Genomic DNA, 16890 nt, shown 5'->3' with positions numbered 1-16890 from the left:
TATACTGAGATTTCAAGGGGCTGTTCATGACAATCCCATTTTCTGTGTAATTTCATGGTTGTCTTCTTGAATGAAGATATTGGCTGCTCTGAAGCAGGAGGTCAGATGCTCCTGCTCCCTTTCAGTATTGTTCCGGAGTATGTTTCCTTTCAGCTGATGAAAAGTAATTCATCATTTACACCCTTGAATTCTGCCAGCGTTTTTTTGAACAACTTTTCTTTCCCCGTGGTACCTTGGGCCCATGAAAGAGATAAATAGGTTCAATACAACGCCGGGCCCCGGATCCTGGGAGCAGGTTCGGCCTTGGAGGCCCCGAGCTGCCCCTTTCTCATGATGGAGTTTGTCACCTTTCTACCTCGGGAAGTCAAATCCTGTCGACTCAGCCATCTCTCAGCCTCTCTGAAGTGGCTTTGGCACCCACTGGGGCATGTGAGCTTAAAATTGATTTTTTTTTTAAGATCTGTCAAGTTCCCTTAAGGGAGCGGGCAGACAGCCGGCCCCAGGCCCGCACAAAGCGCTCAGTGTCCGGCGGGCGCCCGCGGAACTTCCCCCGACAGAAAAACCTTCCTGCCTCCTGCCCAGAACCTCGCTTCTCCTTTTATTTCAGAAACAGAGCCCGGCTGGGTCACCCCTTGGATGCAGGGATGCTCCTGGCTCGGGCCCAGCACCAGGTGGGATTGTGTCCCCCCACGTCCTGGGAATGCTCTGCACCGGGCAAATAATTCATGGCAATGCCCCACAGACCCTCAAAAATCAGTGGGCAGGTAGTCAGGGAAATTGGGATGCAAAGACAATAAAGACTTTCAGCTGAAAAAGAAATCAATATGTGGATATATACAGATAGATAGATAGATAGATATAAAAAAATAGATATATGTTAAAATATGAAACCATATAATATCTATTCAATTTCTATGTTGTCATACATACCTATATATGCCTAAATAATATATATTAATATAGTACATGTTGATATATATTAGAATATAAACTTATAAAACATATCTACTTTATATATCATATATATAGTATATATATACACTATATATATACTCTACACTATATATTACATATAGCTTATACACATGTCTATATTCTATACTTATAGTATATATACACCTATATATTCTATATTTATAGTATATATACCTATGTAGTATACATGTATATCCTATATTATATATAGTATGTATATATACAATGTGTACGTAATAGGTATATATACATATATACTTATTATGTTTATGTTATAGTATATATAGTATTTATTGTGTATATGTACACTATATATATTTTATATGGTGTCTATATATACTGCATATGATAATATATTTAGTATACATATAATAAATACAATATACTCGTGATATATGGAATATATATGTGTACTGTGTATATATATACATTATACTATTAGTATATACATTCAGTATATAACAGTATATAATAACTAATATACTACTTATGTTTAATACAAATTTAGATCATTAATATCTATATATTTATTGCATACCACATTCTTTAAATGACACACGTGGTTGCAGCAAAAGGCAGGACTGCTAACTGCTGGAAATGAAAATCCCTTTGCAGAGAGAGGCTTCAGCTCCCAAAAACTTGGTTCCTGGTGGGCAGGTGGGTCAGAGGCTGCACCTCCCACCATGGGGCCACCCCACAGCCTCACAGGCATCTCAATGAGCATTTCAGAACCAGGTAAATAAATTAATTTTGGGGGAAAAAAGCAGATTTGATCCCTGGAAAGGAAAAAAAAATCTTGTTACAGCAACACTTCTGAAAGGGGCTCAGTCTAAGTAATAATTTCAGGGCAGGAATTCCAAGTTATTCCACAGCCTGGATTTAAGCATTCCCAGACACAAAGAGTTTTAGCAATGTAACCCTTTAATTATTTTTTCAGTAACTCTCTTGTTTGGTGTAGTCTTTCAGCGGAGCAAATAATCTTTCAAGGTGATCAATCCTTGTAATTTTTCGCTCAGCACACAGGTCTTCAATGTAGAACATTCCCAGGGCTGGCTTTTTATTTAAATACTGCACGGTTCCCTCCTCCCTTTGCTTCAAGTGTTTGTTATTTTAACGAAAGCATCCCGTGCATCCACATTATCAACACCCGTCTGAGTGGGCAAAAGGGTTGGTTAATCTGCTGCTGTCGTGACAGCAGGGGGAGCAAAAATCACTGCGTCGGGGGGAATTCACAGTGATCCTGCCTATTAAAAACTCACTTCTGCAAAGAAATAGACACTTTCTGGAGAAAACAACTCTTGTGTGCGTTTGTTATCTCCAGCCAAACTCGAGCTGCAGGGTTACCCCAACCTTTGCTGTGCAAACCTTTGGCAGAAGAAAACAGCAGCTAGAAGTAATTACAAGTTTGAGACAGAAGTCAGGAGAGAGCTGCGATATTTTTAACTCATGAGGGGAGTGCTGGAACTCCCTCTGGAAGGAAAAAAGGGACAGGGAATATCTGCAGCTTGTCTTTTATTTTTTTTTTTTGAGCTGCATGCTGTGCTGCAGGGGAGGGAAGTGCAGCCCACCCTGTGCCAGGAGGCCTCTGGTGCTTCCCCTCCAAAGATTTAAGGTCAGAAAGAGCACTGGTGGTGCCACAACCCTGGCCCAAATACAGTCCCAGGAGCAAATGATACCAGACTCAATCAGTTACATGATTAAGTTAATATTTATATCCTGGAATGTCGAATTAAGCCCTTTTCTAACCCAGAGATGGGGCAACTGAGAGACATTTTAAAAACTTTTATTCTATTTTCAGTCTCACATGAAGGGTGAGACAATACAGATGTTAGAATTCACACCATCACAATTAGAAGCCAACTATTTCTTAATTACAATACTTTATAAGCATTTCTGTTTTGATTGAGTTGGTGATGAGGGTAGAAATTAAATTTTTTTATTTTTAAGAGTTGTAATTTCTCCACAAATTCATTTCCCACACTGGAATATATCCATACTTCCTTCTGCTCACACTTTCCTTTCAGAGTTCTGGGTTACCCTTATGGATTTTGTGGCTATGGCCATAAGCAATGCTACCCACAGCTCTGGTTTTCTTCAAAGTTTCACTGACTCTTGGAAATCAGACTGATTTTTTTGCACCCCTTATTGCCAATCAGGCCACATTAAACGATTTTGTGCTGGATATTGCAATATCTGTCGTGTTTGTCAGTTCCTCAGGTGAGGCTGCACGTGTTGCCACAGAAAGGAAAAACATTCCTCCTTTGTTCAGCAGCTCTCCATCTGCCCAGCCATCCACCCATCTGCCTCTGTGCATTCACACACAAAAATAAAACCTGCTGAACAAATCCGCCATGCCTTTGTCCACACTACAGTGATTTTTGGATCTATTTTTCCTTTCAGTTTGCTGGAGTATATTCACAGGATATTATTATCATCTCAACTATATTTTTTTTTCCTGCAGTTAGCATTCAGCATTTTCTCTTTGCTTTCTAATTAGCTTTTCAGTTTGCTTCTGCTTATTTTCTGTAGCCTTTCAACTGCTCCACCTTACCAGATTTGGCTTTTTTTTTTTTTTTCCCCCAACACCTTGTGCTTACTGCTTATCTTACTCTTTACTATACAACTCTACTTAGCCACATTGGGCATTGTTACCTTTATCCTTCTTTAGACTTAAACCAGGATGAATTTCAAATGTCCTCCAACTGTTTCTGAAATATATTCCAATTTTCTTCAGTAGATTTACCATACATTAGAATAAAATCCTGATAAAAATTCCTTAGCACACTCTGCACTCCCTGAAAGTCAGCCTGCCATAAGGCTTGCATTGCTTTTCGCTCCTCAACAAATACTTTAAATCAAATGATGTCAAGATCACTGGATCTTTCATACCTCTCCAGTTCAACACCCTTTATTACCCTTGGCTCAAACCCTTGAATTAATTCAAATAGTTTCTGAAAGACAATTCAATAAGGCCCACGAGGAACTGGAGGCAATCCTGCGTTGGCTTTAGAGATGTGAGTATTCCCTGCCTAGTTCTACCTTCTCACAGTCAATAAAGGAGTAATTAAAAGCCATCTTATCAAAGTTCTGACGCTCTTGAAGGCCTCTCTCATCTGTAAGCAAAGACCTAAAAGTTCAAAGAAGCCTTCAGAAAACCACCTGACTACCTTTATTGTGCCTAACTTTTATCAGCACTGACATTGCTATGTCAGCCAAAATACTGGCAGCACGTCCCTCTGAAGACACTCATCTCCCAGGAATACTGATAGGACTCCTCCTCCATCTACCCTTCCTCTCCACAAACCCCAGCCCAGTATCTCAAAACCTCAATTTCTTGCGTCGACCATATCTGTGCTATTCCAATAATATCATGCTTATCCTCGATACTCAGAGTTATCATTGATAAGTCTTTGATGTAATAAATCCTTGATATAGTATCATACTTATCCTTGCTATAAGATATAATCAAAAATGAAAGCAGAAACTTAAGATACAGAGTAAAATATATTACTTGCCAATTTTCCACAGTAACTTTTCATCATTACTCCAAAATTACTTTTTAATGCAAAGAGTAGTTCCAATCACATAGAGGCCCACATGATTCAGATACTATCATAATCACAATTAGATTACATTACTGCAATCAGGAATGGAGATCATTAAGAGAAAGAATATAAATTGCTTTAGTTTTACAAGTACTGAGCTAGCAAAATTATAATTAATCTCCATTTATAATCTTTTCTTTCATAGAACTGCAAAGCATGCTACTTTTTTTAGGCCATCAATACAAATTAGAACTAAGTAATAAAGCCCTAACTACTACTACTGTGCAGTTCTCATTCGTAGAAACTTTCACATTACACAGAGAAGGCTTTTCATGCAAACGGTGCCCTCAGCACAGAGGGGTTTTCAGTGCAATAAGTCCAGCCATTTCTATAGTCACTTTGCTGTTTATAACACAAAATGCAATCAAAACTGTCTATCCCTGCTCGGAAAAATGGATATGAAGTCTGCTACTGAAATTGGATGGTATGTTTTGTGAGAGATGAGACAATAATGACTTAGCAGCAGAGGCAAGGAAAAAAAAAAAGAAAAAAGGACAAATACGAGATTTCACAAGTTTTCAGAATTTCCACTAAAAAACAGATCTGCAATGCTGTCAGGAGCTGTGAGATGGCAGACAAGGCCTCATCTAACTCCAGCACATGCAGCCACATGGAATATACACAGCTCTGGTTGGAATTTTTAAGCTTACCATGCAAGTTTTTCTTCATTTTAATTCTCAATTTTGAGAAAAAAAAAGAACAGTAAGCCCAGCAGCTGTATTGACCACGTACTAAACATTCTTCTAGACCCAAACTTTACCCTCCCTGACCAATCAGAAAAGAATTACATGGAAGAAAAAAAATGAAAAAGTAAAATCAAAAGCAGCTCGTTCTTAAATGCACGAGTAACTTTATCCCTTGGTTTTATATGGACAGTGCAAACCAACCTAAAATAATTGTTGGGGTTTTCCTGATTAAATGATCATCCCTGAGAGAGCTTGCCTCGTGCTGGCTGTATGGCAAAGGAATGAGGTTTAAATCCAAGTGAAACAAATCTGCAATAGTGCTATGGATTCCCTTCAGCTTTCCAGTTCTCGGGAGTTAAGTTCTGAGGCAGTAACTGCAGAAGAAACTACAAAACAAAGAGATTCACAGAAAACCAGAATGGTTTGGGTTGGTCCAAGGCCCATCCATCCTGGCCTTGGGCACTTCCAGGGATCCAGGGGCAGCCACAGCTTCTCTGGGCACCCTGTGCCAGGGCCTGCCCACCCTGCCAGAGAACAATTCCTCCTGACTGCAGGGAAATTCCTACCAATGGGAATGTGGGAGGCAACCTGGAATCACGTTGACCTGTTCAAATACCCTCCTCCTTCATCTGCTGCAAATAAAGAGCATCTGGGATGGCCTGGAGAAGCCATGCGGAAAATCAGCCATTGAAATCCACTTTCCATGAGGAAAGGCCTTGGTAAACGCCTTGGGTCTCCAGGATCCAGGGCTGCCTACTTCCAGGGGATGCCCAGTACAGGATAAAACCAAATGAATGATGGCTTTGGATCTGTATGATTTGTGAGATTTCTTAAGATCAAAAACCTGGAAAAATCTAGATAATTTCCAGAAAAAAAAGCCCCACCACGATTTACTGTTTCCATTAACCCACGATCAGTCACAAATCCCTGCTCCATCCCACCTAGTCCTCATCCAAACCACTCATGAGATGATTAATAAGACTGAAAACCAACATTCAGACTACATCAGCTGCGACCAGGCAGTTTCTATATTTCTTTAAAAACTCGCACTCCTAGCAGCAGCTAATTCCCACCTAATCTGAATTCTTCATTGCTTTAATTCCATGCATCCCATCCTCAGCACCCAATGTTTTATTGAACACAACCTCCTCGCTCCACTGCTTCCTCAGACAACGGAGCACTTACTTCCTTTGAACTGGTTTCACTCAAACCCCTCAGCTTCTGGAGCCTGCTTTCCTTGCTCCTGCTCATCAATAATTGCTGAGTGCAGCCTCTTAGAGCCTTAATACATAGAAGTTATCATACAAAACCGCATTTCCACTTCTCCTCAGCAGTTGCTGCAGCTCAGGTGGGGAGCAGCACACTCACTGTCTCATTTCTCTAGTGGTTTTCCCTTCTGGAAGTAATTAGGAGCTGTTCTGTGTGACAAGTGCCCGGCGCAGATGTCCCCATGGGACACGGTCCCTACAGCTGGCTGGGACAGGTCAGCAGCTTCTCACTGAGAATTCCCTTTCCCCCCAAGTTCAGCAGTGCTTCCAGGCTTGAGTGTGTCTGAACAAAGGCATTTTTGGATGACAATCTTGGATGTAGGCCCTTAAAATCCTTGTACACTCTATTTCAGATATGCAAATGCTCTTTTGGATATGGCTCTTGATCAAGTTTTCATGAACATCCACATTCCTCTGCTGAAAAGCGTGTGAAATCAGTCATCTCCCAGGCTCATGCAGAAATTGCTTGATTTCAGTTTCCTTGTCTGCCTTTTCTATATGCCTGAAATTGTCTTTATCATCTCTGTCTACGCACTATTTATATTAAAATGTTTTTCTTATCTCCTGTAACCAATTCAGTTTGGGTCAACATTAAAACCATTCCACCCACTTCAAAGAGAGCCAAAGGGATGCAAGAGAAACCTGAGGAGAAAACTGTGAGCATTTGTAGCATCCAAGAAGCAGAGAAAAGCCAACTTACTTGCTAATGCTTTTTAGTTAAAAAGTTCAGAGTACGGAGTAGTGCATTAATTAAATGAGCAAATAATATTTAATGTAAAAAGATGCCACAGACCTGGAACTGGCAAAACTCTTAATGAGCATTAAAATGTAATTCACACACTTATGTTAAAACAGCTGAGGGGATACACACTAGTTAGAGGAGTTTCTGCTTTTGGTTTGTGGGCTGTTGGTGGTTAGTTTGTATTTTTTCAAACCTGCCAGCAAAAGAACACACTCTCAGTGATATGTCAGAGATAAAGTTGAAGCACCAGGATGCCCATGGCAAATCCAGGGAACAAAGACTCACTCATACAGAATAAGAATGAGTGGTTATGTACAGCACACTATTAACTCAAGGTGTTTCTGGAAAGCTCAAATGCTCAACATCAGGCAAAAACAGTGATTTTCTTACAGCCATGAGTTTTCTGCCTGGTGTGGTGGAAAAGGAGATTTTGAGCAGCTGTTCAGTGGACATTCTGCTGGAAAACAGGTAAAGAGAATAGAATTCCAGGGTTAGCCTGGGTATGAGAAGACAAAAGCCACTGACATAAAAATTAGGATTCTTCCTGAGGAAGAAGGAGAACTTTCCAGTATGCAGACCCATGTGTAGGCCAGGCACATAAATGGAGCAGGCAACCTGCTTTCAGGTGAGATGCCACAGTGAAGTAAATCTCCTTTTCCATGAAAATCATTAAGGAAACAGCTATGAAATCAGCATGGTACTCACTATTATCTCCACTGAAAACAGTAGGAAGGGGATGGTGTTGGCTTCTCTGTGGGCTTTTTTTTTTTTTAGGACAGGCACAGCTCTTGTAGGATCTGGTGCAGAACAGTGGGAAGCTCTGTAGGGACAGCACAGGGAGAGCTGGACCACTCCAGCACCAGGGCAAAAACAATGCAGTGATTAGACAGGAGATGTGTCAGCGAGCAGTGCCTGCAGCATTAGCCCCACTAATCCTCTCCCTAAGTCGGACTTGTCTGGTGATGGACAAATTATCCAGCTTAGTGAGGTTTCTGGGATGGTGATAGTGTCTCAGCCCTTCTGTTCCCTCAGTGCTCTGAGCTTCCTTTCAAACACCCTCCCTTTGCAGGGCACCAGAGGTGTCACAGCCCTTATTCTCTGGGAAAAAATAAAAAGGAAAAATAGAACTGTTTCCACAAAAGTCAGCAATCTTTCCAAGTGGAAATGGAGGGCTGAATGGGCACAAACCTCAAATTAATATATTCCAGGCACCTAAACTAAATGTGTGCTAGATATTCCCATTCCCACCATTTAAGGGAAGAAAAAAATCCCTCCATCCCACATTAAAAAAGAAGCCAAGGTAGGACTGAGACAAACAAATCCTAATTTCCCAATTCCTGAAGACTGTGCTTTACCAGTTTTCACATTGGACTTCCCAGCTTCACAGCATTTCATAAACATTAAGTTGTAAACTATTAGTAAACTACTCTCATCTCTACCCTTGGTACAATGATGTGCTCCTAAAAGTGTGCCCTGAATGCCCATTACACAGCTATCATTTGTTTTATTTGGAATTAATTATCGTTACAGAAGATTAAAAATGTTTGGGTCGTGTAGGTAAACAAAGAAAAATAATTACATTTGCTTTATGCGAATAAGGTAAAAATATTTGTGTTTTTTTAAAAGCCAAAGTAACAAAATTTTTGTGGCAGCTTACCAGAGTTGTGGGTTTACCACCAACACATGTTTAAATTTATGGGTTTTTTTTTAAAAATAAACCTTTTTTTAAGTGGGAATTAATTTAGGGAGCCCTATAGTCTGTAAGTGTAGGTCAAACTATCTCTGCAATGGCTCCTTCTGAATTAGATTAACAAATGGTTTAGTGACCAATGAACTATCTTAAAAAATTAAGAATACTCTCTCCAAAAACATAGATTTCCTTACCAGAAGGGTTCAGCCAGTTCTTTATCACTCAGATGCAGATAAATTGAGTCCTTGCACTTTTCTCCCTATCTCTCTCTCATAAAATCTAAGTTCTGTCTGTTCTACGTAGATATTCATGACATTTTCTCACAAGAGCTGTGATTTACTCCAATGTCTTCAGCCAAAAATATTTCTTCTCCCCTCTGTTCTGTGTTATGTGCTTGACTAAAATTAAGTGGAAATAAGTAGGATGGTAGTGGGAAAAGGAAAACAGCAACAGAAAGGTCAATATTGCCAAATAAATACAGTTTTCCATCTATACTTTAAAGAACTGAAAATATTTTTTTGCTCAAAAAACCCTGAAAATGTAAAAATCATAAATATGTGTTATATTAATAAGAGATTTTTTTTTAATGAGGAAGAAAATTCAGAGATATTTTATCTTATCATTTCAAGAAAACCAGATGAAAAGCTGAAAGAGATGAAGGAATGGGAATCATATCTTGAACTGAAATTTTCCTGAATCCAGAATTCCTGAAATGTGAGTTCACCAAAAAGGGCCTAACCTGTAACAGGAGAAAAACAACACATTGTACCTGCTGTATATACAATATATCATATCTGCTGTAGGTACAGATATTATGGTTATTTACCCTTCTTAATTGAGCTATAACAATACTTTTGTTGTTAAAAAAAATCTATAATCAATCCTCTAAGAAAATTATTTGGATTATTTTTCTTTTCTTAAGGAATATATTGCATTCTAGTGAATAATATAATTCAAGAGAAGCTATGTCCCAAAATAAAATGGCATTTGAAAGTGTATGTGTATATTTTCAAGGGGAAAATTATTAAAGCATCAAGGTTTCTGTCAAGGATGGCAAGAGACTAATTCCAAATAAATTGAATATGCACTTATTTTGTTCATTGATCCTGAAGGCAAAATTTAGTAATTTTAAAGACTAAAGAAATGGTTACTTTTTGCATAAATCCACTAAATAAATAAATAAAAACCAAGAAAAATGACAGAACATTGTGACAGTTTAGAAATGAAACACCACAAATGAAAGAGAAGCAATTAGCTGAAAATCAATTTGATTGTCCTCCAGGTCTAGGGCTGAGGTACAGGTCAGAAATGTAGCTGTGTAAATAAAGCCTTAAATACCCAATAAAAAAAGCCATTCTGGAAAAGAGGAGAAGAGTCTTATTTATGCCTTAATTAAAATCTGATAATGCAGGGGAGCTAAAAAAAAAATAGCCAAATTTGGGGTTGGTGCAATGACCTGAAAATGGGTCCTGTCTCCATGAAGATGATCTATTGTGTCCCAGGAGAACGTCTGAGGATGAGACAGCTGAGATTTCTGCTCCTGCTGTTGTGTATCCCATGGATGCAGGGGTCATCGAGGGGTTAGTGAATCCCTTGGGAGCTGAAACGTGGGAACCTGCCAGTTGAGTTCTTCCTGGTCATCCCACACCTGAGCACAGCCTTTGGCTTTCCTGCTGAACCCTCCTTAAAATAAAATATTCTCTCCTCCCAAAACCACGACAGGTTTTCTTGCAGGAGATTTTTCTATAGCAGAGATTTCCATCAGGGTAAATTTTGCCCATAATTCTTCACGAGAGAATTATTTATGGATTGTTTAGGAAATATTATGTGGGGTGATGTGGGAAATGGGTTTGTGAAGGATTCTCAAAACCTGACTGAAAGCTCACACAGCCTTGGACATCTGTGTGCAAGCTCTGAGATAAGGTGTGCTGATTTAGGAAGGAATGGAATAGAGATTGGTGAGAGGGAGATTGAACTGCAAACAAGTTTCAACAAGTTTCAAACTATGACCAGATATTTCAGAGAATTAGAACTGTGGAAGATGCATTGTAGCAGGACCACGTGGGGAAAAATTATAGGTGATTGGTGTTAGAAGTATTAGCAGCATTGTGTGGCAAAATCTAAGGGGCTGAAAAACATTTCTAAGGTATTGTAACCAGGAAACAGGTTGGCTTCTGATGGAATGGTGTTTGAGTTTTACATCTCTTATATTTCACCCTTCTACGAGACTGATAATGGAATAAAATCTGTTAAAACACCTCTCGATTACCCCATATCTGTAAAAGCTGGGAAAACCAACAGGGTGATGTCCTGGAAGTAAGAGGTTTCTATCCTGGAGAAGTTTGGCATCTCCTGGTAGCAAACTTTGTTTGATTTGTCTCCTTCATAAAGCAGCCTTTAAAATAAAGATTATTATTATCTCTTGCAGCAGTTTGGGTGAAATTTTTCCAAATGACTTTCACTAGTCTGTGAAACCTGCTACAGGTTTGCAGAAATATTTCACCTTGCAAAACATCTGCTTTTTTCCAGTGTATGACCTTTATTATCTGTACATTGTGTGACACACAAGATTAGTTCCACCTTTGGCAATGTACAGACATTATCAGTGGTTCACATTTTCCTGTAGTCATATGGGCAGCTGAATATTCAAACTTTTAAATTACAACTGAAGGAAAAACAGAGTGAGGCCTGGAAAATGGCATGGTTTGCCTTGACATACTAGTATACAGCTAGGTACGAGAAACAAAGTAAAGAGCCTAAAGATACCAGAAGTTATTTGTTTAAAAGGTAGAAAAATAGTTGTGTTAATAAGCATTGGCTTTCATCTTCAATTAATGAAATAGGTTAATATTGGTGTGAGTTGTCATCTATACAAATGCTGAACTTAAGTTTGTAACAATTGAGTTGAATGCAGTGTTCCACTCTGTCATTTTTGGCTGCAATTTTCTGCAGTTCGTTATAAAATAGTCACTGACAAGTATCTTTAGCTAAACTTAATAGTGGTTTTAAACATATATATGTATGATCTGTAACCCAAATTCAGGCTGTGACAAACTATTTCATAGAATCATACAATTCCAGACTGGTTTGGGTTAAAAGAAACCTCACAGCTCATCTCATTCCACCCCCTGTCCAGCCTGGCCTTGGGCACTTCCAGGGGTCCAGGGACAGCCACAGCTTCCCTGGGCAGAGATTCTGAAACCAGTTTTACCCTCAAATTTGCAAATTAACCAGTATTAACCATAACCAGTACACAACCATAGGTAACCTCTTCAGGTGAAGGCAAGAATGTGCTTTCATGAGATCTCCTGAGGCTTCTTTTGGAATCTGAATGAGGGATAAACCTGAACTTTCTGCATCTCTACAAGGAGGAGGAAATTTTGCTTTGTAGAGTTTCTGTGGTCACTCTTAGTGGAAAAAAAGAATGAACGGCAAGGAGAGGAACCATTTCATCCAGAAGACGTGGTAACAATTTTCAAAAATGACAAAAGGTATCTGTGACGCTGCTGGAGTGACTTCTTATGAATATAAGAGAAAACAAAATTGCAGGGGAAAAAAAGAAAAAAAAGGAAAGATAAGGAGTCAGGGAAAACTTCTGGACTGTTAGGAAAGTTCCCAACTGAAATAATATTACAAGGAAGTTTGGAAATCTGTTACTGCAGGCATTCAAAAAGAATTAATCAAACATCTGTTGAGACTGACATAGGTACTGTTGATCTTACCTGGAGGCAGGGGTGCATTAAATGACCTCTCTTTTGCTGCCTCCTCTTTGATTGCTGATCCACATCTTTCTTTTCCACCTCCTTGATGTCTTTCCTTATGCTACCAGACAGGAATGTTCACTAATCAATCCGATCCCTACAGTTAATGCTTTTTCTTTATGTAGGCAGTTGGCTTGAGGAATCAACTGCAGCCCTAATCAAAACAAATTCCTAATAAAAACACTCAACATATGTGAATCACTCCTCACTCACTGCAGTGAAGTTGTGGTGGAGGATAGATTGGAGCCACAAGCAGCACTTGGAATAAAAAGAAAGCAACTCACAGCATCATATACAACACCATTTATGAAACCACTTCTGTCTTTCAAAACAGCTTTGCATCATTTTCAAAAGAAACAGGTAGAGATGTTCTTAATCTAAAGATATCAACTGCCTTTTACTCATTGTTCTCATCAAAAATGAAAGAATATCACAGTTACAAAGTTTTTATTGCTTACAAAGATATATTTTTCATCCTTAAGGATTAGCAGCAGACATTTATTTCTGCTGTTTTCATTTTCTAGATTTCCTGTCTTCAAAATCAGTGAATAATTTTAAGCAATGTTTATATTTTACTGGAGCACACTGGTGCCGTATAGAATATTTTGCAGTGTTTTCTTCAAGTTTTGAATGCCAAACTTTCTTACAGGTGGATAAAACATTCTTTCCTAGACATTCTTGACACTAAAAATAGGTTTATTATGTTATGGAGAATGAACTTAGAAAGTTCAAATTTCATTTGGAAAGGCCAAGAGACCTGAAACAATATTTTTATAGATCATATAACATTAATTTAAATTAATTCATTCACCCCAAGAAAGAATATACTTGTCTAAATGGAGTTCAGGAGTTCTTAGATAAATATGAAAGATTAGGAATTTTTTGCTTGCCTTTTTTTTTTTTTGGTTTCTCTTTTTGGAAAGCATTTCTATTTCCCTGCTGGCCTCAGACAACACATGAATATTTTCTTTCCTTCACCATCCCATGTCTATACAGAAGGAAGAACAGAAACTTTATCAGCATTTGCTTTTATCTGGCTGCCCTTTTTGCTCTAGACACATTTGTGCCAAGTTAATAACTCAATAACGGTAACTGGTAACTCAATAATAATCACATTTGATAGTGCATTATGTGGTAGGTTTTCATTTGTCAGTCTTAAAACACTTCTCCAAGGAAGCCACGTCTTGCACCGTGTGATCCCACAGAGATACAGACTCCTGATGTAACTTGCTCAAGGGCAGGCAGCAGGCCAGGGTCACAATGGGAACAGATATTTCCTTGAGTCCTCCTTCAGCCTGACACTCACAGACCTTTCTGCCTCATCAATCATTATTATATAGTTTGGATATATCCAAATATTTCCTATTGATACATTCAGTTATTTTATTTTTTTTTCAGGATAAAAATGCCCAGCTGATGTCAGCCATCAGCAATGTGTGATATTAGGAATGTGTTATTTCTGGAGGTGGTGAAGGGTCTGCAGAATCAGTCCCATGAGGAGCAGCAGAAGGAGGTGGAAAAAAGGAGCTTCAAGGGGGACATCCACAACTCCCTGACAGGAAGGGGCAGCCAGGGAACAGGGACAGGATGAGAGAAGTGGCCTCAAACTGCACCAGGTGAGGTTTAGGTTGAACGTCAGCAGGAACTTCTCCATGGAAAGGATGGTCAGGTCTTGGAAGGGGCTGCCCAGGGAGGTTTGGAGTGCCCATCCCTGGAGGTGTCCAAGGAATTCCTGAATGTGGCACTCAGAGCTGTGGGTTGGGGACAAGCTGGGGATGGGGCACAGCTTGGACTCAATGGTCTTGGAGGGCTTTTCCAACCTCAGTGATCCTGAAATTATCTATTCTATTAGCAAAAATCTAACCAGTGCATAATCTGGATTAACTTTCCACAATGACAGAAAATGAAAATCAGAGTAGGCCACAAAGATCACTTTAATACAGACAAATTCCAGCTCTGTTTGTGCATAACAAAAGTATCATTATTTATGTCCTTACTAGAGGCTATTTAAATGCAAAACACCTACCTTGCTATCAGGTTGCTCTGCTATTACTCACTGGGTAGGAAGCCTGAATCAAAGAATCATGTGGGGATTTTACTTCCTCTATTTTATACCAAATTAACAACCTATTTTACTGAGTAATGATAGGCTGCCCTAAAAATAATAATGCATTCAAATATCAGACGTGTTTGAAATACATGTACATACACACCACTTCATAACACGGCACTCAAAAAATGCATACCCTTGTAAGAAAATATTGGAAGAAATTGTAGAGGTCCACAAGGAAAGTTTCTGCACTAGAACATGTAATAAAGGTGTGCCAAATTCAGGAGATTGTATCTGGACAGCATTTAAATCAAAGCAAAAGGACTCCTATTAACTTCTGTGGGACACAACATTTACCCAAATCTGCAAATTAATTCAAAAGAATTAATTGATTTCTGCCTATTTATACCCAACTTTGCTCTGTAAACTTTGAGAAAAAAAAAATCTGATTTCATAAAAATATTCTGGCAATTTGATCCTTGACAATATTAGCATACTTTTAAAATGCAAAACCAGAGTTAAATGTTTTTAATGCCAGCTCTTTAGTCCTTCTCTTCAAATAAAATCACTGGTTTAGTTGCTGAACTGGAGTTTAGAATCGAATTTTTTTTAAATGTTGCACAAAGGAAAAAATAGCTGGTTAATGAAAAGCTTTATACATAATTTTGTGTAAAATATTAGCATTTCAGGCAACGTCCAAACGTGAGCTCACTTTGTAGAGCAGATATGTTGCAGAGATATTCACTTCTAGTTAAGTAATCTCATATTCAAACTACAACACAAGGCAGTGTTTAATGTTCCAGAGCTTCAAATGATGCAAGAGAGGGGTCTTGAACCAGTTGTGCTGACTGGAATACGGCATTAAATTAGTTGTGAGAAATCCAGTGTGGACTATTTAAACTTCATCTTGAAGGGACTTCCTATAAAAATTAACTTAAAAAGAACAGGAAGAAACACAACTCAAACGCTGATTCTGCAATCCAAAGTACACTTTAAGAGTGAGAAATATTACTTTTCGCAAAGGATTTCTGCAAATTTCAAGCCTGAAAGTGCCTGAAGGATGGCTCTCACAGGTGGAGGGATGGAGTCAGTGCATCGTGTGCCAAATCCCTGTTTGGGGATGTGTCCAGCACAATATTTCCTCTTTATCCATATTTCTGGTGCAATTGCTGTAAAAAACCCTTTTATTAAATGGAAATATTTTGATTTTACATCTGACACTGGTGTGATTTCTTAGTTACTGTCAGTTAATGTGTATCACAGAGGAGTAAAGATTAGAACTGATTGCCTACCATATTTCATGACAGGAACAAAAATAAGTCCTAATAAAGTTTCATAAACACAAAAATGTACCTTGAAACTAAGTGAAACAGAAGAGGAATTTTTTTTGTTCTTTGATGGTAAAAAACTTCTGTTACCTTAAAGTAAATGAACAACAAAAAACAAAAATCAAAGAAACAGAAAAGAAAAAAAATCCCCAAGCTACCAGATTGGTTTTGGATTGCCTGTGGTCTGCAATTTTATGTGCAAAGTTGGAATCCAGAGGGAATCTCAAGCCTTCGTATATAAACTTTATAATGGAAATGCTGTCAAATGCTTAAGTACAGCAAGGCAAATGGCACTGCTCTAACATGTTAAAAAAATATGAAAATGCTCTGAACCCAGGGTGAAGGCGAGCTGTCTTGACACTGAACATAGAAAGGTAAATGATTGGAACTTTAATTACTTTGATCCGTCATGCCTTGTAGCTATATGTCAGCTAAGCCAACAAAACTGACACAGAACAAAGGCCATGACTGTTTCAACATCTTAACTCATTTCTTATGGTTGATTAATAAGTCTATTGAATGAAACATGTGATGAGAATGGAGAAAAACATCAAGCGTGTGTTTACGCACACGCACAAATCCCGTGTGTGGGATTGTACGTCAGGGGATGTTGGAGGTTGGGGCAAGGTGGGGATTGGCCTCCCCTCCCAGGCAACCAGGGACAGAACAAGCTGAAATGACCTCAGGCTGCATCAGGGAAGGCTCAGGTTGGACATGAGGGGAAAAGTTTTTCAGTGAAAGAGTACCTCAGCACTGGCACAGGTTGCCTGGGGAGGTGGTAGAGT

The sequence above is a fragment of the Pyrgilauda ruficollis genome, unplaced genomic scaffold (genome assembly GCF_017590135.1).
Source record: "Pyrgilauda ruficollis isolate IOZ18807 unplaced genomic scaffold, ASM1759013v1 scaffold3, whole genome shotgun sequence".
NCBI lineage: Eukaryota > Metazoa > Chordata > Aves > Passeriformes > Passeridae > Pyrgilauda > Pyrgilauda ruficollis.
The sequence above is the reverse complement of the archived record's forward strand: the minus strand, read 5'-3'. Positions refer to the sequence as shown.